The sequence below is a fragment of the Pleurodeles waltl genome, chromosome 6 (genome assembly GCF_031143425.1).
Source record: "Pleurodeles waltl isolate 20211129_DDA chromosome 6, aPleWal1.hap1.20221129, whole genome shotgun sequence".
Taxonomy (NCBI): domain Eukaryota; kingdom Metazoa; phylum Chordata; class Amphibia; order Caudata; family Salamandridae; genus Pleurodeles; species Pleurodeles waltl.
The window spans coordinates 483,010,753-483,036,352 of record NC_090445.1 but is presented as its reverse complement, the minus strand read 5'-3'; positions in this window follow the sequence as shown (position 1 = coordinate 483,036,352).

Here is a 25,600-nt window from a genome sequence, read left to right as displayed (position 1 = left end):
CAAAATCTACAGGTAGTCACTTTGCTAAAAACAGCTCTGTTTTCTGTGATATGTCCACGTTGTGTTTTGGGGCATATCCTGTCGCGGGCGCTAGGCCTACCCACACAAGTGAGGTATCATTTTTATCGGGAGACGTGGGGGAACGCTAGGTGGAAGGAAATTTGTGGCTCCTCTCAGATTCCAGAACTTTCTGCCACAGAAATGTGAGGAACATGTGTTTTTTTAGCCAAATTTTGAGGTTTGCAAAGGATTCTGGGTAACCGAACCTGGTCCGAGCCACACAAGTCACCCCTCCTTGGATTCTCCTAGGTCTCTAGTTTTCAGAAATGCACAGGTTTGGTAGGTTTCCCTAGGTGGCGGCTGAGCTAGAGGCCAAAATCTACAGGTAGTCACTTTGCTAAAAACAGCTCTGTTTTCTGTGATGTGTCCAGGTTGTGTTTTGGGGCATATCCTGTCGCGGGCGCTAGGCCTACCCACACAAGTGAGGTATCATTTTTATCGGGAGACGTGGGGGAATGCTGGGTGGAAGGAAATTTGTCGCTCCTCTCAGATTCCAGAACTTTCTGCCACAGAAATGTGAGGAACATGTGTTTTTTTAGCCAAATTTTGAGGTTTGCAAAGGATTCTGGGTAACAGAACCTGGTCCGAGCCACACAAGTCACCCCTCCTTGGATTCCCCTAGGTCTCTAGTTTTCAGAAATGCACAGGTTTGGTAGGTTTCCCTAGGTGGCGGCTGAGCTAGAGGCCAAAATCTACAGGTAGTCACTTTGCTAAAAACAGCTCTGTTTTCTGTGATGTGTCCACGTTGTGTTTTGGGGCATATCCTGTCGCGGGCGCTAGGCCTACCCAAACAAGTGAGGTATCATTTTTATCGGGAGACTTGGGGGAACATAGAATAGCAAAACAAGTGTTATTGCCCCTTGTCTTTCTCTACATTTATTCCTTCCAAATATAGGGGGGTGTGTAAAAAAGACATCTATTTGAGAAATTCCATGTAATTCACGTGCTACTATGGTCACCCCGGAATTCAGAGATGTGCAAATAACCACTGCTCCTCAACACTTTATCTTGTGCCCTTTTTGGAAATGCAAAGGTTTTCTTGATAGCTATTTTTTACTCCTTATATTTCAGCAAATGAATTACTGTATACCCGGTATAGAATGAAAACGCACTGCAGGGTGCAGCTCATTTATTGGCTCTGGGTTCCTCGGGTTCTTGATGAACCTACAAACCCTATATATCCCCGCAACCAGAGGAGTCCAGCAGACGGTATATTGCTTTCGATAATCTGACATTGCAGGGAAAAGTTACAGAGTAAAAAGTAGAGAAAAATTAAAGTTTTTTTCACCTCAATTTCAATATTTTTCTTTTTCAGCTGTTATTTTCTGTAGGAAACCCTTGTAGGATCTACACAAATGACCCCTTGCTGAATTCAGAATTTTGTCTACTTTTCAGAAATGTTTAGGTTTCTGGGATCCAGCATTGGTTTCATGACCATTCCGGTCACTGACTGGAAGGAGGCTGAAAGCACAAAAAATTGCACAAATGGGGTATGCCCCAGTAAAATGCCAAAATTGTGTTGAAAAATTGGGTTTTCGGATTCAAGTCTGCCTGTTCCTGAAAGCTGGGAAGCTGCTGAGCTTAGCACCGCAAACCCTTTGTTGATGCCATTTTCAGGGGGAAAACCACAAGCCTTCTTCTGCATCCCCTTTTTCCAATTTTTTTGAAAAAAACGAAATTTTCACTGTATTTTGGCCAATTTCTTGGCCTCCTTCAGGGGAACCCACAAAGTCTGGGTACCTTTAGAATCCCTAGGATGTTGGAAAAAAAGGACGCAAATTTGGCTTGGTTAGCTTATGTGGACAAAAAGTTATGAGGGCCTAAGCGCGAACTGCCCCAAATAGGCAAAAAAAGGCCTGGCACAGGAGGGGGAAAAGGCCTGGCAGCGAAGTGGTTAAAGAATGTAAACCCCTGATAAATGCTCTTCATATTAGCTTCCTGTGAGATCTTTTTTATAACCTGAAAATAAGGTGTTGCCGAAAGGGAATGAACTCTCTGAATCTTCACTGCTAGAAGACAGACTGCTGCAATAATATATGCCACACAAATCCACATCCCTGATTTAGAAAAAGTTGATGAACACCGTCCCTGGTGTCCTGTTATATTTAAGGAAAAGGTCGGCTCAGGATTTTGACAGCCTGGAAGATGATGAGTGGACAACGGCCTTGACCTCCCCAAGAGAGGTGGCCACACGGGCGGGGTTCTGCCTTGTCCAACTAAAAAGACACCACTCCTACTGGGCACATTGCACTATGTTCAAAATGAGTAGAGCAGCTTATGTGTTGTAGGTACGTCTGTGGACAAATTGACATATTTTACTCTACTGTATGGGACTGCCTACATATGCAATGGTTTGGGGTTCTGATTGTGGGATGTATGTGGCAATGTTACCGCCTTTCCTAAATGGTGTTTACTCAATATTTGGGGAGAATCAGATCTCAATCGCATGCAGCGAATATGGGTTACATTGGGACTGGGGGGGTGCAGAAGAGGTGCTGCAATGACTCGATTGGCAGAGAGACATGGGCCTGGTGTATACTGGCTGCAAAAGTGGTATTTGAGGGCCATGACTGCCCCCAGAAATGGGCTGAAATTTAGGGATGTTAGAAGGAATATCAAGGTTTTGTCTGTGAATCTTTTGCTCCAGGTGCTGTGGAAAAATCTCCATCCGGTTACTTGGGATCAAACTCAAATTACTGTCAGTACTGAGGGGAGGGGATGAGAAGCTGTTAATAACAGTGTATTCTGAAATGTCATTTAACTTTCTAATCATGTTGATGTACAACCATGTTTTTTTCTGTATTTTTAATACATTCTCAATAAAAAAGATTTATTAAAAAAAGACTGAAGAAGACAGTACTCAGTTGGTGGCACCCCCAAAGATAAAATTAGTGTTTTATGCTGTTTGCAATATTTTCCATAACTTACTAAATCTGACAAAAATATAGTCTGAACAAAAGGAAAAAACGCCTAATTTTATTGATGGTTCCCAAGGCATGCAATGCGTATCTGGTACCCTGTCATAGGATCCTCCAGCACAAGATGTCTTCCTTATACAACTATACAGTGAATTGCTTTCTCAGGTGCAAACTATCACACATTCTGAAACACTAAAACAAAAATGTTGAAATGGAACAATGGCTGGTATGGTTGCTGGTAAAGAGCATGTTGACCAGACGTGGATTTGATTAAAAAAAGCAACATACACTTTTGAGTAACTTTAAACTTTGTAGTAAGTTTACTACTTTGGGTATTCACTATCTCTGGGTGTAAACTTATTACAAAGGTGTAAATTACAGGTCTTCACCCCAGAGTAAAGCAGTTATCTTACTCTTGAGTGAGTGGATAACACCCCTCCCTAAATCCCTGACCCTCAGTAAACCCCTCTTACTCCTCCCTAATCCTATCTACCTTAGGAGTAACCCTGCCCCTTGTCCCCCCACTCCGTCTTATATTCACTACTATAACCTATATTTACACGTCCAGATACTCAGCAATAGGGATAGAGAATTCTGCACACGTAAGTATAGGTAACACATTTTGTAGTACCTTTTATAGTACTACAAAACGTACTAAGAAGGACAGTTTGTGAATCATGCGCCTAGTCTTTTTCACATCATTTTTTTATCGCTTGTCTTTCTATGCCCGTAACTCTCTTCACTTTTGTACTTGGTTTCATGAGGTGAGAGACAACTACTCTGGAATAAAACTATGGGTGAAAGTTTGTACACATGACATACCTGTTCCCAAAAATTAATAATGAGTCCTTCTCTTCATTTCATTCTAAAACAGGATACCTTCCATAAAGCACTACCTATGTTCACATCACAGTCAATAACAGCCCTGCTGATAACAACGCAGTGAGCATGGCGAAATGAGTGTAACCACCCTGCTGTCTACTCCCCTGCCTACCTTTCCCAGTGGCGTGTCTTTAGGCGGGTGTTGGGGTGGAACTCCCCCGCCCACAATTGCTCTCAATTGGTGTTTGACCTACAGCTCATGAGGCACGAGTGAGCTGATACTGTACATGTAACATACGTTGTAACTATAGTCCGAAGTGTCAGTGGCCTGTATTTGCAATGTTGTCTGTCTCTTTACACCATGCTTCAGGGTGTGTCTGTATATTACTGCAAGAAACCTGTGCATCTTCTGTGCCACCTGCAGTATGCATGTGTACTTGATGCCTGTATACCACCTGCAACCTACAAGGCGTGCAAACATTGTGATCATGGCATGTGAGGTGCTTGTACAATGTACCTGTACAGAGTACTTTAAACTCTCCTTGCAGCCTGTACGTTTGGTAGGCTTCTGTGCCTGATTGCCTATGCATCTCTCCCTATACTCTGTTATTGGGGCATGGATCTAGAACCTGTGCTGGTCTAACATTCCCAAAAATAGAGCATAGAGCCAGGGCCCAGCATAAAGCTAGGGGCAGCTCTACTATCCAAAATTAACCATGACATGCACTTACAGAATGAACTACTCTGCACCAAACTCTCTAGCCTGAATACTCATAAGAAGAAAGGAGAAAGTTGTCTCTTTGTTGTGGACACACACTACATATGTGAGCACACTATAGAGAAAACTCTAATTTATTTCTAACCAACACCATTCCTATAGAGGTCTTTCCAACATACTTCTACCACAAAACAGAACACAGTACTCCTGCTGTCTGCAGATCCTGGTAAGCCAACTGGTGTGGTGACCCTACTCAGCAGAGTTATTTCACCTCTACTTCCCCATGCCCTGCAGATAAATGAAAGGTCCTTTCCACCATCAAGACCATGTTGCTGCCCACTAGTTTACCATGTGATAAAGGAGGCACATTTTCAGCCAAAGTGAAAGTGTGATACTGCCAGCAGAGTTGGGGGTGGGAGATGAGGGGAGGAGGCTGTGTCTAGTGGTGGGAGATTTGTGCACAGGTTTAATTTGATGTACTGTCTATGAACATAGGTTCTACCTTCAGGCATTCTGAATGGGTCAATGATCATGGGGTGCGGCCCTGGTGTCTGTCCCATTGTACCTCTCTGGCCACCCTGGATGACGTTTTGTAGGCCACTGGTTGAGTAATGTGGCTGAACTTATTTTCACCTTCAGTACTCACAAGTACTTTAATAGTCACACGTAGCACATCATAAAACTTCTAAACAAATAAATCAATAATGCCTATCTCTACTGTATAAAGTAGAATTGTACTTTTTTCACCTGATCGACAGATCAGCAATTGAGTGAATTGGGACATGTACATTATGAAGGTATGCCTCAGTGCTGGAGGCCTTTTTAATCTTCTTTGTAAGAGGCTTCCTGCTGTAAATTCAGTCTGTAGACACCTTTAAAATGGGCCTCAGGGATTCAGTCTTTTGGTTACTCTATATACAGGACTTAACAGGAAAGTTACCAATAGTTTGCAATAATTTTTAAATGCCTCTGCCATCAGTTTACAATAAGAGCAATTGAAATTCTGAAAGCTGTTCAAACATGTTTTCGTTTGTTGGGATCTGTTGTGAGTTTTTTTGGCCACATCAGAATTACCACTGCCCCTATAGATGTGTTTTCCAAAGAGTATGCAGTGTGATTGTATCCTAAACACATGCTTGGATCCACCCAGTTCGCCAGATACTACCTGAGGCACTTTGATGTCTCTTGCAGTTCACAAAATTACCTTCTGTAAATATCAGTACCTTTGCTTAAGCACAGGAAGGCAAAACATCATGTGAAGACCACTACTAACCTGTTAGGAAAGGCTTTGATCTGCAGATACCTGACAACAGGGCAAAAACAAACTCCTTCCAGGAAAAGTCAAAAAGACATTGTTGGACTTTTGCTTATGCAGGGTCATCCCCAGACTTTTTTGCCTCCTGCCTCCTATATTTTTCTGACATGTTGCTGTTGGCTTTTCAACTCTGAGCACTTTACCACTGCTAACCAGTGCTAAAGTGCATATGCTCTCCTGTTTAAATTGTATGTAAGTGGTTTATCCATGATTGGCATATTTGATTTACTAGTAAGTCCCTAGTAAGGTGCACTAGAGGTGCCAGGGCCTGTAAATCAAATGCTACTAGTGGGCCTGCAGCACTGGTTGTGCCACCCACATAAGTAGCTCTGTAATCATGTCTCAGACCTGCCACTGCAGTGTCTGTATGTGTATTTTTACACTGTAAATTCGACTTGGCAAGTGTACCCACTTGCCAGGCCTAAACCTTCCCTTTCCTTACATGTAAGGCACCCCTAAGGTATGCCCTAGGTAGCCCCAAGGGCAGGGTGCAGTGTATGGATAAGGTAGGACATATAGTAATGTGGTTTATATGTCCTGACAGTGAAATACTGCCAATTTCGTTTTCACTGTTGCAAGGTCTGTCTCTCTCTCATAGGATAATATGGGGGCTACCTTTAAATATGATTAAAGTGTAGATTCCCCTAGAGAGTAGATGGACATGTGGAGTTTGGGATCCCTGAACTCACAATTTAAAAATACATCTTTTAGTAAAGTTGATTTTGAGATTGTGCGTTTGGAAATGCCACTTTTAGAAAGTGAGCATTTTCTTGCTTAAACCATTCTGTGACTCTGCCTGGTTTGTGGATTCCCTGTCTGGGTCAGTTTGACAGTTGGGTTGTTTTTCACCTCACACCAGACAGTGACACAAAGGGAGCTGGGGTGTGATCTGCATTTCCTGATTAGCCATCTCTGCTAGGAGGGAGGGGTGGAGTGGTCACTCTCATCTGAAAGGACTGTGCCTGCCTCTGACAATGCTGTCTCCAGCCCCCTGGTGTGTGTCTGAGGCCTTGCCTGGGCAAGGCAGGATTTCACAAGAAGGTGTGAGTCCCCTTTGAAGAAAGGTGACTTCAAAGACTAAAATGGGTATAAGAAGGGCACCCAAACTTACAAACTTTAGAAACACTTCTGGAACCAAGAGGAACCCCTGCCTGGAGAAGAGCTGATAGCTGAGGAAAACGTGCTGCCCTGCCTGTGACTGTGCTTTGTGGAGCTTTCCTGCAGTGCTGCTTCTGCCAGAGTAAGAGGGCAAAGACTGGACTTTGTGTGCCTTCCATCTTGAAGAAGAAATCTCCAAGGGCTTGATGTAGAGCTTGCCTCCTGTTGTTGAAGTCTCAGGGATAGCAAAGACTTCTTCCTGCCAGCACCTGGAGTCTCTGGAGAGACCCCTACTCTGCTCTGTGGTGCCCTTCCAGTTCCTGGGACCCTGAAAGGAGAGGCTGGCAGCCTAAGGACAAAAATACACGCACCGAGCGCCGTGCGGAGAAAAGATCGACGCGAATCCGATCGCGGCTGAGAAAACGACGCGACGCCGGTTCCGCAGCTGAGAAACGACGCCGCAGGAAACGCGACCGAAAAACCGACGCCCGGAGCAGGAGAAACGACGCGCAGCATCGCTGACGGAGGCTGAGAGATCGCACCCTGCGCCGCGGGACTTTCGGATCGTCGTGTGGTTGGCTTTTTCAACGCGCACCGCCGTGCCGAGTTGTTTTCGACGCACACAGCCGTGCAGGGTTACTTTCGACGCACACCGCCCGTGCGGGGTTATTTTTGACGCAAACCAGGTACATTTTCACGCTAGCAGCGCTAGTGTGGTGTTACAACTACCTAAAGACTCTTTTTATTTTAAACCTTTAAAAAAATCACTACTTGACTGGTGTATGTTGGATTTTTGTCGTTTTGGTCTTGTTTTGTCTAGATAAATATTTCCTATTTTTCTAAACTGGTGTTGTGTCATTTTGTAGTGTTTTCATTGAGTTACTGTGTGTGTTGGTACAAATACTTTACACCTAGCACTCTGAGGTTAAGCCTACTGCTCTGCCAAGCTACCAAGGGGGTAAGCAGGGGTTAGCTGAGGGTGATTCTCTTTTATCCTAACTAGAGTGAGGGTCCTTGCTTGAACAGGGGGTAACCAGACTGTCAACCAAAGACCCCATTTCTAACATTGGTGATCAGCGGTCGGGATTGGACTTGTATTTGTACTTGACATACAGTAATTGAGTGTACACTACTGTTTTGATCTCAGACCACTACGTGACCACATACTACTTGTCTTGTGATTCTGCTTTTTGTTCTCTGATGTCCTCCTGGAAGTATTGCTAATATTTTTGGACTTTGTTTTTTGGTTGTGAAGCCTTTGCAGAATGGAAGTCCATTTCTGGCACCTATTTATGTATAAAAAGTGGCAGCTTAAAGCATTCTGCATGGAAAGGGGACTGGCTGTGAACAGGAAATCCAGAAGGGAGGATCTTGAGTCAGCCCTGTTTCAGTATGAATTGAAACGTTGTCAGGCAACACCACCAAATGAGTCTGAGGAGGATAACTACTCTGAGGAGGAGGATAACTACTCTGAGGAGGAGGGAACAGAAAGAGATGAGTGGCTCCTAGCTCGAATCCGGAGTCTAGAAGAGCTAGATGCAGAGCTTGAGAGGGCTGAGGAGGAGAGAGCCTTAGTCCTGGAAAAAGAAAGGATTGCAGCTCAAGAGCTGAGCTGTGAAGAGCTGAAGCTGGAGGCCATGAGGGCTGAGTCCAGTTCAGATGGTGGCAGCAAAAATCTTGTATCCAGTACTGCTGAAGAAGTGCACATGCCCAGAGATGTGGTGCCCTACTTGAAGGAGGGAGTTAACACACGCCAGGAGGTTCAGGGGTATGAGGTAGCTCCAGTGATGCACAGGGTCCCTGAGGTGGATTGGGGAACTGGCATGGGGAGTCATATTCCTACTGGTGGGAGGGACACTCTACTGACTCTAGTTGAGAGTGACAGGGAGAGGGGTTCCCCCCAGGTAGAAGTCCTGGTTATGGAGTGTGAAAACATCCCAGAAGAGTGTGGGTTGAGTGTCAGGGACAGTCAGGTACTGTCTCACCAGTCTCAGGAGGGTGATGTGGGGTGCTTTTTCAAAGCAGAGTCACTGGATGGTTGGGTGAAGGGTACTTTGGTTAATTCATGTGAGGGGCTGAGTGATGTAATTGCTGGAGAGCATATGTCTAGTCCTTATTTTCCAGAGCTATGCCAACACCAGGTGGAGTGTGAGTTCTCTGACCCCAGGGAGCTTACAATGGAGGCAGACTTCTGGGTGAGTACCAGAGAGTCTGAAGAGGCATTTGGGGGTGCTCCTGAGAGGAGTGGTCTAGGTAGTTCCCAACCAAGTGAGGTAGGGAAGGATTGTAGTGTCCCAGGTAGGTCCCAGTGTAGTGGGATGGGTGAGGGACCCCATGTCCAGTCTCCGAGGAGAGGGAATGGGGATGGGTTGAGGCCCAAGGTGCCCGAGATCCGGTCCCAGGTCCTGGAGGGTTCCCTGCGGGAACCCCAGGAGGGGAGCCTAGCCTGTACCATAGGGCCATCTGTTGAGGGAGACCCCACAGTGTCAGGAGAACTTGGGGGGGCGGCTGTAGCCAGCGTCCCACCAGTTCTGGTGTCTGGCAGTACCACTCCTAGTGAGGGGGTGCAGAAGTCCAGACAGAGGGTTGAGAGGGGGTTGCGGACCCCAGTGGAGAACCTGGAGGGTCAGGGGTCAGCTCTGAGAGCAGAGCCCCCCATGAATGACCTTGGTGAGACCATTTCTGGGTTGGGGGGAATCCAGACTCTGTCAGATGGGCAGAGGTCAGGAGACCTGCGCCAGCCAGACTCTTGTGTGGCCCTTCGGGACAGTGTGTCCCTTGAGGGGGGTAAGTGTGCCCCCCTGGAAGTCCTGGTGTGCCAGGCAATGGTTCAACCGCAGGGTGGTGACTCTGGGTTGAATGATCAGGTTCAGGGGGTAAACTCTGACCTGATGGGGGGTAAGTGTGCTCCCAAGGAAGTCCTGGTGTGCCAGGCAATGGTTCAACCGCAGGGTGGTGACTCTGGGTTGAATGATCAGGTTCAGGGGGTAAACTCTGACCTGATGGGGGGTAAATGTGCTCCCAAGGAAGTCCTGGTGTGCCAGGCAGTGGTTCAACCGCAGGGTGGTGACCCTGGGTTGGATGACCAGGTTCAGAGGGTAAACTCTGACCTGGTAGGGGGTAGGTATGCCCCCCAGGAAGTCCTGGGTTGCCAGGCAGTGATCCAGTCTGTGGGTACAGACCCTGGATTGGGAGGCCAGGTTAAGGGTGTCCCCCCTGACCTGGAGGAAGGGGCTACTGCTAACAGCACCCCTACCATGTTGTCTTCTGGGGGGGCCGCTCCTAGTTGGGTGGTTCAGGACCCCAGAAGAGAGGGCAGGGGGAGGGAAGCCTCACCCCTGGCCCTGGTCCAACCTGAAGGTACAGACCCCAGGTTGAAGGATCAGTTGCAGGTTAACATCCCTGCACTGATGGAAGAATTGTGCAGGACTGCTTCTACAAGCACCCTGACAGTTTTGGACTCTGGGGGTGCCGCTTCTGCAGGGAGGGTACAGAGCCCCAGAGGGGAGGACCAGGGTCAGGTTAACATCCCTGACCTGGTGGAAGAGAGAGTGGTCAAAGGGTGCCAGGCACCTGGGGCTACCACCCCCCACTCTCCACAGTCACAGTGGTTAGAGAGGCCTGAGGTCGGGCTCTCATCCCTGACAGTTGTCTGGGGCCACTGTGGCTTGCTGTCCTGGTGGACAGAGTTGCCCCTGGGGGGGGGAGGACGAGAGTCACACCCCGGGGGTGGAGTGGGCAACACCACTGTGTTGGCCCTGGTGGTACTATCTGCCCATTGCAATACATCTGTGAGCAAAGTAAAGTTAGGTGTTGCACAGATGGTGTCTGTAGATGTGGAGAAGGGTTCCCCATGGGTTAGCTTAGTGGGCCCTGAGAGTATGGACAGAGGGATCCAACTGGAGTCAGGAAGGCGTAGAACTGGAACATGCCCCTGCTGTTGTGGGCCTGGGTCCTTGTTCTATCGCCCCAATCAGGGAAGTACATCAAGGTATTGATTGTTCTCCCCTGGCTTTAGGCTGGTAGGGGGTCGTGTTGGACTTTTGCTTATGCAGGGTCATCCCCAGACTTTTTTGCCTCCTGCCTCCTATATTTTTCTGACATGTTGCTGTTGGCTTTTCAACTCTGAGCACTTTACCACTGCTAACCAGTGCTAAAGTGCATATGCTCTCCTGTTTAAATTGTATGTAAGTGGTTTATCCATGATTGGCATATTTGATTTACTAGTAAGTCCCTAGTAAGGTGCACTAGAGGTGCCAGGGCCTGTAAATCAAATGCTACTAGTGGGCCTGCAGCACTGGTTGTGCCACCCACATAAGTAGCTCTGTAATCATGTCTCAGACCTGCCACTGCAGTGTCTGTATGTGTATTTTTACACTGTAAATTCGACTTGGCAAGTGTACCCACTTGCCAGGCCTAAACCTTCCCTTTCCTTACATGTAAGGCACCCCTAAGGTATGCCCTAGGTAGCCCCAAGGGCAGGGTGCAGTGTATGGATAAGGTAGGACATATAGTAATGTGGTTTATATGTCCTGACAGTGAAATACTGCCAATTTCGTTTTCACTGTTGCAAGGTCTGTCTCTCTCTCATAGGATAATATGGGGGCTACCTTTAAATATGATTAAAGTGTAGATTCCCCTAGAGAGTAGATGGACATGTGGAGTTTGGGATCCCTGAACTCACAATTTAAAAATACATCTTTTAGTAAAGTTGATTTTGAGATTGTGCGTTTGGAAATGCCACTTTTAGAAAGTGAGCATTTTCTTGCTTAAACCATTCTGTGACTCTGCCTGGTTTGTGGATTCCCTGTCTGGGTCAGTTTGACAGTTGGGTTGTTTTTCACCTCACACCAGACAGTGACACAAAGGGAGCTGGGGTGTGATCTGCATTTCCTGATTAGCCATCTCTGCTAGGAGGGAGGGGTGGAGTGGTCACTCTCATCTGAAAGGACTGTGCCTGCCTCTGACAATGCTGTCTCCAGCCCCCTGGTGTGTGTCTGAGGCCTTGCCTGGGCAAGGCAGGATTTCACAAGAAGGTGTGAGTCCCCTTTGAAGAAAGGTGACTTCAAAGACTAAAATGGGTATAAGAAGGGCACCCAAACTTACAAACTTTAGAAACACTTCTGGAACCAAGAGGAACCCCTGCCTGGAGAAGAGCTGATAGCTGAGGAAAACGTGCTGCCCTGCCTGTGACTGTGCTTTGTGGAGCTTTCCTGCAGTGCTGCTTCTGCCAGAGTAAGAGGGCAAAGACTGGACTTTGTGTGCCTTCCATCTTGAAGAAGAAATCTCCAAGGGCTTGATGTAGAGCTTGCCTCCTGTTGTTGAAGTCTCAGGGATAGCAAAGACTTCTTCCTGCCAGCACCTGGAGTCTCTGGAGAGACCCCTACTCTGCTCTGTGGTGCCCTTCCAGTTCCTGGGACCCTGAAAGGAGAGGCTGGCAGCCTAAGGACAAAAATACACGCACCGAGCGCCGTGCGGAGAAAAGATCGACGCGAATCCGATCGCGGCTGAGAAAACGACGCGACGCCGGTTCCGCAGCTGAGAAACGACGCCGCAGGAAACGCGACCGAAAAACCGACGCCCGGAGCAGGAGAAACGACGCGCAGCATCGCTGACGGAGGCTGAGAGATCGCACCCTGCGCCGCGGGACTTTCGGATCGTCGTGTGGTTGGCTTTTTCAACGCGCACCGCCGTGCCGAGTTGTTTTCGACGCACACAGCCGTGCAGGGTTACTTTCGACGCACACCGCCCGTGCGGGGTTATTTTTGACGCAAACCAGGTACATTTTCACGCTAGCAGCGCTAGTGTGGTGTTACAACTACCTAAAGACTCTTTTTATTTTAAACCTTTAAAAAAATCACTACTTGACTGGTGTATGTTGGATTTTTGTCGTTTTGGTCTTGTTTTGTCTAGATAAATATTTCCTATTTTTCTAAACTGGTGTTGTGTCATTTTGTAGTGTTTTCATTGAGTTACTGTGTGTGTTGGTACAAATACTTTACACCTAGCACTCTGAGGTTAAGCCTACTGCTCTGCCAAGCTACCAAGGGGGTAAGCAGGGGTTAGCTGAGGGTGATTCTCTTTTATCCTAACTAGAGTGAGGGTCCTTGCTTGAACAGGGGGTAACCAGACTGTCAACCAAAGACCCCATTTCTAACAGACATGATAACTTATCTTGATCCTAACCAATAGCTTTCATCCCAAAAACTCACATCACTCAGCCGACCTGCCATTTTTTGGTTTAGTTACTAATTTAGGAGAAGGTATCTCAGGCAAGAACACAGAGAAGACTCTGCTTTCTGTCTACAATTGGGATGAGGGGTTTATTTATAGCGCAGTTGAAGATGGGTGACAAAGGCCCTAGAATTTGCTTCATTGGATTTTGCAGCTGAGATGGAGGGAAGGGAGTGGGGCATAAGAGTCTTATAGGTGCCTTTCCCCTATGAAAAGGTTCAGAGAAAGTACTGGGTCCTTATTACTGGCTTTGAAGTGAGGAAGGGTACAGCACCTCAAAAGAAGTAGGGGAGCACGGTAACCTCAAAAGAGTGACTTTTCCATGCACAGAGTTGTAGCTCAGCTGCAGCAGAGGACAAGGACAAGATCTCTACCAGATTTGGTAATTTGTAGCTCTGATAGTGCACCTGGACAGACACACATTGGGAAGAGTTTATTTTCAAGGTTTGGTGGACTTGCTTAAATAGAGTACAGGGATAAGGTTGGTTTGTTTTTTCATTCTGGTTTCAAATTACTCAAAACTAATATCCCTTAAGCACCTTATGCATTAACCATCCACTCAACAGTACCAACCCGCCCTTTGACCCTTTTAGTTGGGTACACTAAGGCCCTCATTAAGGCATTGGTGGTAAACCCTGCTTACCGCCGTGGTGATGACTGCCAAGATACCATCGCGGAGGCGAATATCTGTTCACCATATTATGACACACACGCACAAAACTAACAGAATACTGCCTCAAACACAAATCCCCCAGACCAAGGGTAAGTCGTAAAGTGTCGGTACGAACACCCATACCATTACTCCAACAAAACAACACCCACCACATTATGACCCACGAATGACCATGGCGGACATTCAACGGTGGTAAACCATTGGCGGTACACACTGGCGCGGTCAGAATGGCCACCCAAAATACAAAACAACACAACATTGGACAAAACGAAAATCACAAACCTGACACTGTTACACATACCACACCGGTCCACCCAAAGCACTATAAAACACACACCCACATTACCCACAACTCTTTACGAACACAAAAAATAGCCAAGAGATAGCCACGCAAATCACAGAGACAACTACACACACACACCACAAACACCCATTCATCCGTCACGCATCCCACATCCCACACCCCACTACATTACTCAACACCTTCTGCACAACACACACCACACAAAACCCATGTCCCCATTAAGGCACCCTCGTTTCACAGATGAGAAGTTGCAGGTCATGGTGGAGGAAATTGTCGGGGTAGAGCCACAGTTGTTTGTAGAACAGGTACATCAAATATCCATTGTCAGGAAGATGGAGCAATGGTGGAGAATCGTGGACAGGGTGAACGTCAGGGGACAGCATCCAAGAACAAGGGACAACATCAGGAAAAGGTGGAACGGGGGAAGGGGTGTCCATGGCAGCAAGGCACCAGCTCGCCATCCAGGGAAATGGTGGTGGACCCCCACCTCCTCCCTCACAGGTGACAGCATGGGAGGAGCAAGTCTTGGCAATACTGCATCCTGAGGGACTCACAGGAGTAGCCAGAGGACTGGACACTGGTGAGTTAATATTTGCTACTCATCATCCCAAATACCTGCATGCCATCTCACCCCCTCACCCGGACTCCCATCACTCCACTCCATCCCACACAGTGCACCTACACATGTGACTAACCCCAATGACAGGCACTGCATGCCATACCAATGCATGTACAGCCCTCCCAGCCCTGCATTTACCCCCATCACCAAAGCATGCACAGCATGTAGAAATAACAATACCAGAATACATCACCATACACAAACAAAGGTGGCAGGGCAGCAGCGACGATAATGGGGATGCTAGGGATGAACAAAATGTCACAGACATGAAGCATAATACATCACTTACATCCCCGCAGGTGCCCCAGCCAATCCCAGCGGCAAGGAGGTGCCACGACTATCCAGTCCCCCACCAGAAGATGCCCCCAATGATGACAGTAACTCTGGACTTCTGGATCTGGATAAACTACCTGGCCCATCAGGGACCACTGGTCAGTCGCCCACCCTAGCCCACTCCCAGTCCACCACAGAGCCTCCCCCCTCAGTATCCAACACCACTGCACCCACCCAACGTCCCCACACCTCTGTCCCCAGGACACGTCAATCAGCAGTGTGCCCACCTGTAAAGGGACCCCAGTCTACACCTCACAGCCAAGACAATCAGGGTCTTGGGGTCAGTGGCAGTGGGCACACCGTTCAGGGGGCACAGGCACAGGGGGACAGGAACACACGGAGGACAGCTGAGCACCAGGTGGAGGACATGCCCAGGGAACCGACTCCTCCGGAAGGCACTCACTAATGTCCTGGGAACTTACCAACAATCCCAGGACAAGATGGGCCAGATCCTTAACAACATGCAGGAGAACAATCGGCTGCAGGAGGTACACCATCAGGATATCAGGGAAGATTTGCAGGTCCTCAACATCCCCATGGTCTCTATAGCAGGGATGCTGGCTGATATGGCCAACATCATGAGGGAATGGATAGCACACCCGCAGGCCCCTTCCACTAGCCAGTCAACTGAACAGCCCACCACATCTGCTGCAGCTAAAGGACAGGAGGCCCTGCCACAGGACCCACAGGATACCAGCACCCCTCCCCCTGCAGAAGGTGAACCACCCCGCAAACAGTCCCTATGATCCAGACAGAAGCCAGAGACACTAGCCAAGACCACCGCCAGGAAATGAGACCCTCTTGAATGTCCCCCTTGAGTCCTACAAATACATTTGCTCCCCTTCCTATGGCCCCTTGGAGACTGGACAAATACCCTGGACTTCCCTCTACCATCCCCCCATTCCATTGCACTTTTCCATCTGTAAATTTCACTACAATAAACACCCTTGAACACAACTTGAGTGATAGTGTTTTATGTGATGACAATTTGCAAATATGGAAACAGTCACATCTTGTGCAAATGACCTGAACACTGTGATAGCATACAAATAATGACCTGTAGATGTCTGTAGTCATCACATCATTACACAGATGTTACAACACCAACATCTGCAAAATGAGAAGCCATAGGTGGCAGTCAGTTGAGATGCAAAGGAAGTGAATGCCATCATGCAACAGCCACACTGAAACATAAATATTCAGCGGAAAGGCAGTTCCACTATCTCACCTGTGTGTCATTGTTAGTATTGACTTATAACTGATGTTCTGTTGTCCACATCCTCACCCTCTGCCTTCTCCTCCTCACTGTCCTCAGGGTCCACTGCTGTCACAGGGGCATTTCCAATCCCCTCCTCCTACAGATAAGGCACATGTCGTCTGAGGGACAGGTTATGCAACATGCAGCGCACTACTACTATCTGGCATACCTTCTCAGGGGAGTAGCTCATGAATCCACCTGCCAGATGGAGGCATCTGGCCCTGGCCTTCAGGAGGCCAAAGGTATGTTAAATGATTCGCCTGGTTCGCCCATGTGCATCATTATACCGAATCTCAGCCCCTGTCCTGGCGTGACGTGGGAGATGTCCTGGGAGATGTCCTGGTCAGCCTACCTTCACAGTGGCCAAATCTTCCTCCTGGGGGAAGTGATGTAGCTGCACATGTGTTTAACCAAGGCAGACAAAACCCTTGCCAGCACGATTGAGAACATTGGCTGTGACATTCCTGCTGCCAAGCCCACTGTCACTTGGAAAGAACCAGTTGCCAGGAAATGGAGCACTGATAGTACTTGACCAAGAGGGGGGGGGATCCCAGTGGGATGATGGATAGCTGATATCAGATCAGGCTCCAATTGTGCACACAGCTCTTTGACTGTGGCCCTGTCCAGTCTATAGGTCAGTATTATGTGCCTGTCCTCCAGTGTAGCCAAGTCCACAAGGGGTTTTTACACGGGGTCTTGTCTCCTCCTCCTATCCCTCCGCAGTGGTAGGTATCTAAGGGACACAAAAGTGAGTAGGGTGTCACAAATTGAACAATGGCACCACCACCTCAGTGTACATAGAGCATTCATGTGATGGGACAATGTGAATGACAATGTGTGTGCAATTTACAGCAATGACGCAGTTCTCAATTTTCAAAATGTTGTCCACCACCATAACATGGCAACCGCCTGTCCTGTATGTATAGACAGGTGGAAGTGAGGTAACTACATCGGCGTTTGGCGTTATGGTGGAAGGCGGTCTTGCACCGCCATACTACTCCTCATTGGCTAAAATGGGGCTCTATGGAGTACAGTGGCCAATGGGGATCACCGGCGGCGGTGACAGTGCACAACGGAGTGGACATGATCACCATTTTCTGTCTAAAACCTCATTTGATTCCTGACTTTCCACAGGACTACACCTACACTGCGTGTGCTACTGTGACCTGTGTCTGGATCCTACCATGGTCTGTGTGACCGGGGAAAGGGCACCTGCCTTCACTTCGGAGGACTTGAGCGCCTGGTGGATGGGGTTCTACCCCTGTATGGACAGCTGTATGGGCCTCAGACCAACAGGTGAGTACACCATGGGCATGATGCATGTGACAAGGTTGCATGGAGATGTGTGTGCTAGCAGTGTGTCAATTTGGGGGAGTATGTCTGCTGGTAATGTACAGTGTATGTGGTGGGTGCTGGGAGATGTGTGTGCCAATGGGAATGGAAATGATATTTGTGGGCCATATGTGCGACAGGCTGGATTGTATGTTTAATGGTGTCCTCCTTTCTCTATTACCTATGCAGTTCAATGCCCATCAGAAGAAGGGATTGTGGCATGTCATCACCAAGGAGCAGCAGCGGAGCACCCACTCTAGGAAAAGGTGGGAGGACCTGAGACACTGGGCCTGGAGGACCGCAGAGGCCCAGCTGGGGATGGCCTCCCAATGAGGTGCCCGTCGGAACCTGACTCCCCTGATGGCACGCTGGTGGTGGCCTACCCAGAGCTGGATGAGCGCTTGAGGGCAGCACAGCAGCCACAAGGGGTTGAGTACAGTGAGCGCAACAACCATGTTTGTTGGCTGCCATGGGATCCTGGTGGTGAGTTTCAGTCAGTGGGTACCCCTTAATGTCAGCTCAGACATTGCTGCGTGGTCCAGCTCAAGGTAAATGGGTGTACAGCAAAAACTTGTAATCTAGCTAGGTGACATTCTATGTCAGACAGGGCTTAATGGGTCCCAGGAGGGGTGCAGTTGGCGGTGTTTGGCTCTCATCTTGCTGCGGTACCTAGCCAATGGAATGCCAGTGTGATGCATAGTGCTCAATCCTGCTGAGCCCTGTTATTGATGGTAATGTGTATGCCATCTGTGGTGTTGGTGCTGTAATTGACCCAGTGCTCCCTTTCTCTCTCTCCCCCTCATTTTCTTCTGTCATCCTGTCCATGTGTGCATTAGCATCATCTGGTGGAGGAGAAGGAGCACCAGACCCAGGAGACAGAGTCCACCGATGCCGAGGGGACCAATGGGACCGAGGGGAGCACCACGGCGGAGACAGGAGGTGACAACACTGACTCTGATTCCTCCTCCGATGGTAGATCCCTGGTGGTGGCAGACACCTTTGGGACCACCTCAGCTACAGGTACAGTGCTATTCCTCATACCTGTACCGCCCTCCCAGTAGCCCCCCAATGATTTGGCCGTACCCGCTCACCCAGGAGGGTAGGCATCTCCTTCGCCCCAGGCACCTCAGGCCCTGCCCCAGTGAGCCCTGCTGCCATCAGTGTGGAGGCTATTGACCTCCTGAGATCCATCTTTGTAGGGCAGCCAACCATAGTGAATGCCATCCAGGGGCTGGCATCCCAGATGCAGCAATGCAATGCATACTTGGAGGCAGCCATGGTGGGTTGGCAGCCCTAAAGAGATTGTTACAGGTCTGGCCTCCTCTCTGCTGGCAGCCAGTGTCCTTGTTCCTACTGTCCGCCCTCCAACTACCACTTCTCAGTCCCAGTCTCCTCATCCCCAACCCATCCCATGAACAGATACAGACAAGCATGCACACAAAACATCAGACAAGAGTAGCACAGTCAAACACAGGCAGCACACTTCAGGCCACAGGCACTCACACAAACAACAGACAGTTGCACACACAACAACATCCACTGCCTCCACTGTCTCCCCCTCCTCCTTCCTCACAGTCACGTCCACACTCACACCTGCATGCACTGCATCAACAGCCACAGCCACCATCACCACATCAAGCAGTGCACACACCTTACTTGCAGACACCTCCACAACATCCATCCATGCGTCCCCTTTGTCCTCTCCCACCCTGTCTGCCCACCTCCTAAGAGACACAAATGTACACACTCAACTCCAACAGCCATCCACCTCACACCTGCACCCAAGTCCAGCAGACGTACACCTCCGACAAGCACTCCCTCAACCTCCACTCCCATCCCTTCTCCCACATCCCGCCCTAACATCCCTAAGAAGCTTTTCCTTGCCCATCTTGACCTCTTCCCTCCCCCTCCACCCCCCTGTCTTGCCCATAAGAGCAGAGCCCCAATGACCCAGCATAGCACCTCAGCCAAACAGTCTGCCACTGCTCCCATCAAATCCTCAGCTACTGGCACAAAGGGGCCCCAGAGTGTGACCGCTGCCACTTCCACTGTGTGCACACCTCTGCCTTAGAAAGGAAGGACTATGGTAGTGAAAACCAAGGGACATGAGATGAGGACAGTGGAGACACCTCTTAGTCATGGAGGCAAGAAAGGGAAGGATCCCACTCCATCACCCAAGAAATGGAAGGAACCCACTCAACCACCCAAGAAAGGAAAGGATCCCACTCCACCACCCAAGAAAGGAAAGGATCACACTCCACCAGCAAAGTCCTTACCTCCAGCTGAGGCAGCCAGGGTCACACCTACACCAGCAGTGGGCAAGGAGCCATCACCTCCTGCAGAGGCAGCCAGGGTCACACCTCACCAGCAGTGGGCAAGGAGCCCTCACCTCTAGCAGAGGGCATGTAGTCCACCCTCCAGAGACAATTGGGCAAGGAGCCCCCTCAAGAACTGGTGGGTATGTTCCCCACTTCAGAGACTGTGACCTTACACTTCCCACCAGAGACAATTGGGCAAGGTGCCCCCTCCAGAACCACTGGGTATGTTACCCACTTCAGCTGAGGTGCCCCCCACCCCCCTACACCCTCAGGTGCCTGCCCATTTCCATCATGATGCTCTTGCACAGTGGAGTCCGGATACTCTCATGAATCAAAAACGGCTTGGACTGTGCCCTGTGGCCTTGTGGGCCTTTTGTACTTTGGACTGGCCATTGGCCATTTCTAGACATTGACGCCTGTTTTAATTATCGCATGGACAATATGGTGGTTGTTGGCATCATATTATAGTATCAGTTACAGCTCAATGTGGTCCTTGTTTTAATAAGACATGGGTCCTGTGACATTGGTTTTACTCTACAGCTGGTTGTGTGTATGGTGTGTGTGTGAATGGTGTGTGTTGTGCGTGTGTGTCACTCTCCTTTCCTTCTCTCCCTCCCTCCCTTGTGTGCTAGGCGGCTGTACTCACCATCATCGTCTTCGTCAGCATTGGTGTTCCTGGTGGACCATGGCGTAGAAGAGCATTGGGAAGACTTGAAGTTCCCGTTCCATGGTGGCGGAGGTCTTCTCTGTGTCTCTGATGGTGAGTCTTTCGTTGTCTGTGCAGTGTTTCCGTCAGGCTTTTGATGGCGCTGGTACCGCTCCAGAAATCGTGGCAGTTTGCTATGTCATAATATGGTGGGTGGTACCTTGTCTTCCGCCTGGCTGTTGATGGCTACCGTCGTGGTCAGTGGTGGTAACGCCCTGGCGGTTGGTGTGGTACATTGGCTGTCTGTGGGAGGTGTCACCGCCATGGTCATAATTTTGCAGTAATTACCGCCAGCCTGTTGGAGGTATTACCGCCACTTTACAAGTCACCACCAATGTCATAATGAGCAATATCTTGTTGGAACATCTCAGTCCCACGCCCTCCTAACATTACTGCCTAAGATACGCCCTTGATCCTACCCTGCAGAACACTGGAAGTCAGTACGTCCTCCTCTGGACTTTGTGTTGGAAGGAGCAAGTCTCTTGGGGAAAGCATGATGAGGCTGGCTGAGAACCTACCACAGTAGCGCAGAGCAAGGTTGTGCAGTGACCTGGACACTGAGCAAGTAGGGTAGTGCTGTAGGTCAAGGTACAGGCGCTCTACAGAGTAGACTGAGGCATAGATATTTGAGATCAATAAAAATGTGTGGTTTGCGCAACAAGCGTTATAGTGGTGTGTTGAGGCCATCAAGATGCACATAACGACAGCTCTATGCCTGGGCGAGACCCAAAGGCACACAACCAGGAAGCAGCCCTGCAGCCAGGGACTTTGATCGGGACTCTTGCTTGCAGGTTGGCCCAAAGAGTGAGTGTCGTTGTCACAACTAAGAGCCTGTGACACGGCCCGGCTCAATTAACCAATGAACCTGTTTTTAAGTCACAGCAACTGTTCTACTATCGCATTCCTTACCTCCGACCCCTAAGCCGGACGACGAGGAGTTGGGGGAGTGTGGAGGGTTTTTGGCATTGGCTGAATTGTGTTTGCATTCAAATTACTTAAGTCACTTATTGGCGCGTGGGAAGCGATTGTCCTTGTGCTAATAACTGCGGAAAACTTTTTTTTTTTTAAACAAACGTCACTTCATAGAAGCAGATTCTACTTCTAAGCTGTAAGTGCTAGCCCATGCATCTAGGGGATTCTTGCGATGCCTTGTGTGTCGCAGTTAAAAAAAAAAAATGCGTAGTCGTTAATTTAACAAACGGTGACACATGTAATCAAGCCGCACTTCAATTGCAAAGGACGATGCGGTAATGCACAGGGAAATGGAACAGCGTACACGAGCAACATGCAAGCCGAGGATAGCCTGTTATTTATGATGGTTTTGGAAGCACACTTCCTACATGAAAGAATTCCGAAAAATGTTTGCCTAGATAAAATGATGATGTAAGTCGTCTGTGCCTCTTTTTTGCCGCAAGCCTCGCTTAGTGTCATGCGAGCACAAATGCTGCTGATTAGAAAATGTTAGGGCCTACGACTCCTTCTGGAACAGGGAACTCTTAAGAACATTTTAGAACAGAGCTCGCTCTCTTACGGGCCCCAATGAAAGACTGGGGCCTGTGCCCATGCTTTAAAACTTCTCTCTTCTGGAATACAGCTGGCGTCCACATTATCTTCTGTAAATATATCTGTATCAGTAAATCCAACTGTTCTGGTTATCAATGTCAAGTGACTGCTACATAAATGCTTCTCTAAAGTTGGACTGAAACTCGCTAATACAACAATAATGTCTGCCTTGTTAAAATAATGATACAAGTCGACGCACGCGGTATCTGCAAGTGTGTGTTCTAGCTCAATAGCCATATTACTAACTGAACGATTCAATGTGTTTATAATGGTCGCCCTACCAACACTGTACATCGTGCTTTCCCCTGCAGAAGGGCGAAGCATTCGTTTGCCTTTAGCACCAGAAGAACTGTCAGAAAAATACCCAGAAGACTAAACAGATGCATGTTCCTTGTCTAGACCGCTTACGGTATCTGTCTGTGGGAGTCTAGCCTCTGGAGGACCGTCATGTTTGGAGAATGTCAGCTCGGGGGCGCGCGTGCGCCTGCAGTGATGCAATCCAATAACAATACAGCTAATGAAGAGGCCGCCTCTGCCGTGCATGCTCAGCCTCTCTCTCGGACACTCTGCAAACACGTCGTTTCATTGTCTCGAATCATCGAGGCACACGCTAAATGAAAATCAACTTCCAAGCGGGCAGGCAGGCATTTTGAACAAGTGTCTCCTGAAGTGCTTCCACGGCGAAGGGCATTTCTAATAATAATAAACCAAATGGAAAGGACAAGGATGAGAGGCTTTTCGGCTGTTCTGTTCGTGATGCGATTGCACTGTTTGCAGCTCGGTATATCTCTAGACTTCTGTTTCCCCTCTGATTCTGCTTGATCTCCCGAGGCAGCAACGCATATATCTTCGTGGTTTAAGGTCATCTGTGTTTTTGCTTCACGGGCCGAGATTTACATCCTTCGCTCAAAGGAGAACTCTGTGATTATTTGGCGCTCCGCTCGAGGGATAAAAAGTAATGCAGCTCCAAATATAGCAAGACTTGTCCTGATGACGTAATCAACAGCGCTTATGTTAAAATGTCTCTTCTACTTGACTATCAGTAATGTAGAGGCACTTCAGACAATATACTGCTTAAACTCTAGCTTATGCCTGGTTTCACTTTTCGTTTGGATTTGGCACAAAGCCAGATCACACTACTGGCCTTGCTTCAGCATCTAAAGTGTTTGTGCTGTTCCACTCCAGAAATGCCCAAATTGCATATATAAACAGAGCGCTGCTGCAAAGTGCATTTGTCCTGACCAACATTTGGTTAATGAGCCACCAAGATCAAAGTTTTAGACAAGAAAAGCCAGTGGAGGCTTCGGCAGTGCGATCCCAGCACCTGCCCAACCTTAACTAGAGTTTTGGAACTTTGACGGGCAGGAGCCCTTCCAATCTGCAGCAGCGATCCAGCTCTGCCATACTCTAATTGACCCTATGATTTGTCTGTTTTTTAACTATTGTATCACTGTTTTGTACTCCTGCCTTGCGCTTGGTTCTAAAAGCAGCTCCACTGTTTCCCACAAAGCTTTTTAAGCAAAGTTAATGAGCCCATAGGCCCTATCTGACACACAATAGTGTCAACTGTTTAGCACAGTCTGTCAGCCAGTACTGTTATACCAGTGTTGGGGTATGGGTGCGGATGAGGGGTAAAACACATGATCCCCGTGGAAACAAGCTTGAGCTTGGTTCAACATCAAGTTTTCAACCTCCTAAAAACTCGAGAGGACAAAGGGATTTTGAAAACTGTAGCGATGAGCTATTTGGAAATGACGTAATATAACGTTTCTCACTAATCGGTCAAGTGAAAAAGGCAAAGAAGCTTCCAAGATAAGCGCTGCCACTGTGCCAAGTGCTCGATGCCCTGTGTCACCGGGGTCCGTCAGGGGTGGATCAAACAAGGTGAATTACGGGCAACTGCAGCGTTATCATTTCAAGCGGCTACTGTATGGCATTTAGGCACACAAAAATGCAAAGTCTAAATATTTGGATATCCCAGAGGGATCAGGTCTCCATTTGTTCTCAGGCTCGGTTTTCGCTCACCCATTTCAAGTGAGAACACCAATAACTGTGTAAATGAGTGGATCGGTCCATGTCTGAGTGAGCCATTCTGATACTGCTCATGCATCACATCATCTATTCAAATTCATAAACATAACATACATATACATTGAAAACTGCTAATTCTAAAATAATACAGAACAAAAAATGATACTTAATTCAAGGAAATGACCATAATTACTAGTTGCTAAAAGTCTTGACATCAATTACTAAAGTTTGATCATAGAAATGATGGGTTTGACCCAAAGATTATTGTAATGTACCTGAATAGTTGTAATGAAATCATAGGATTTTATTTCCATATTTCCAATCTATGAATGTGTCTATATAACATTGCAAAAGATGCCCAGCTATAAGAACTACCACAGGATAGATAGGAAAAAGGATTTTCCTGTTAGAAAAACCCTCACCCACCATTGTTACCCTTGGTGGCATGCTTCATCATTGGGTTTCTTTCCATTCCGCTATGGAGCGGGGCATGCTATGTTTGGCCTACGGGATATGTGGGAGCACTGATGTAGTCCCATCAATGTGAATCACAGGAGGGATAGGAGTGGTGGGATCTTGGGTGAGTTAAAAATACCTGTCTCCTATTAATTCCAATGATTTAATCGATCTCTTGGAGGCGGTATGATTAAAAAGGGCTGTGGAAGTGGAGGATGTAATGTACATGACTTCCTAGTCTACATGTTTCAGAGCCTTACCCCTAGGCTCCTCTTCAGGACCAAGGTGGACTCCCTGGTGCAGTGGATGGATTGGGATCTAAGGGCTCCTTGTGGTGCGTTCAACTGGCAAGTTATAGGCTAGATCAGAAGCAATTCCCAGTTATGATCACTTGCTTGGGAGAAACATTCAGCATGCAGGTTATTTTATTCCCAAGATTTAGCTGGGAGTGACATATTAGAAAAGGTTGTTCTAACCCATGGAAATTCCCAGTGTTTTTATATTTGTACCTTTGCTGTGGTTAAAGCCTCCTAGTGAAGTCTCACCCACTGTATGTTCCGTCTACCGTTCTGGACAGCTAGAGTAAGGGATTCTGGGTAGGCTGCAGAGTCATACATAAAGAGGGCAGATGCAGGATGCACTGTGCATGCTGCTTCCATGGATTAGGGTCAACATGGAGTGAATCTGTTGTGCTTTACTCTATGGTGAATAATCAATTAATGGTTTCCTGTGTGTGAATAATACACATAATGAGGGCTAAAGATAGCCTGCCAGACTGGAATGTAGATTATAGGAGCATTCCAGAAGATAGTTGAAGTGAATCACATTTCTGTGAAGGGAAG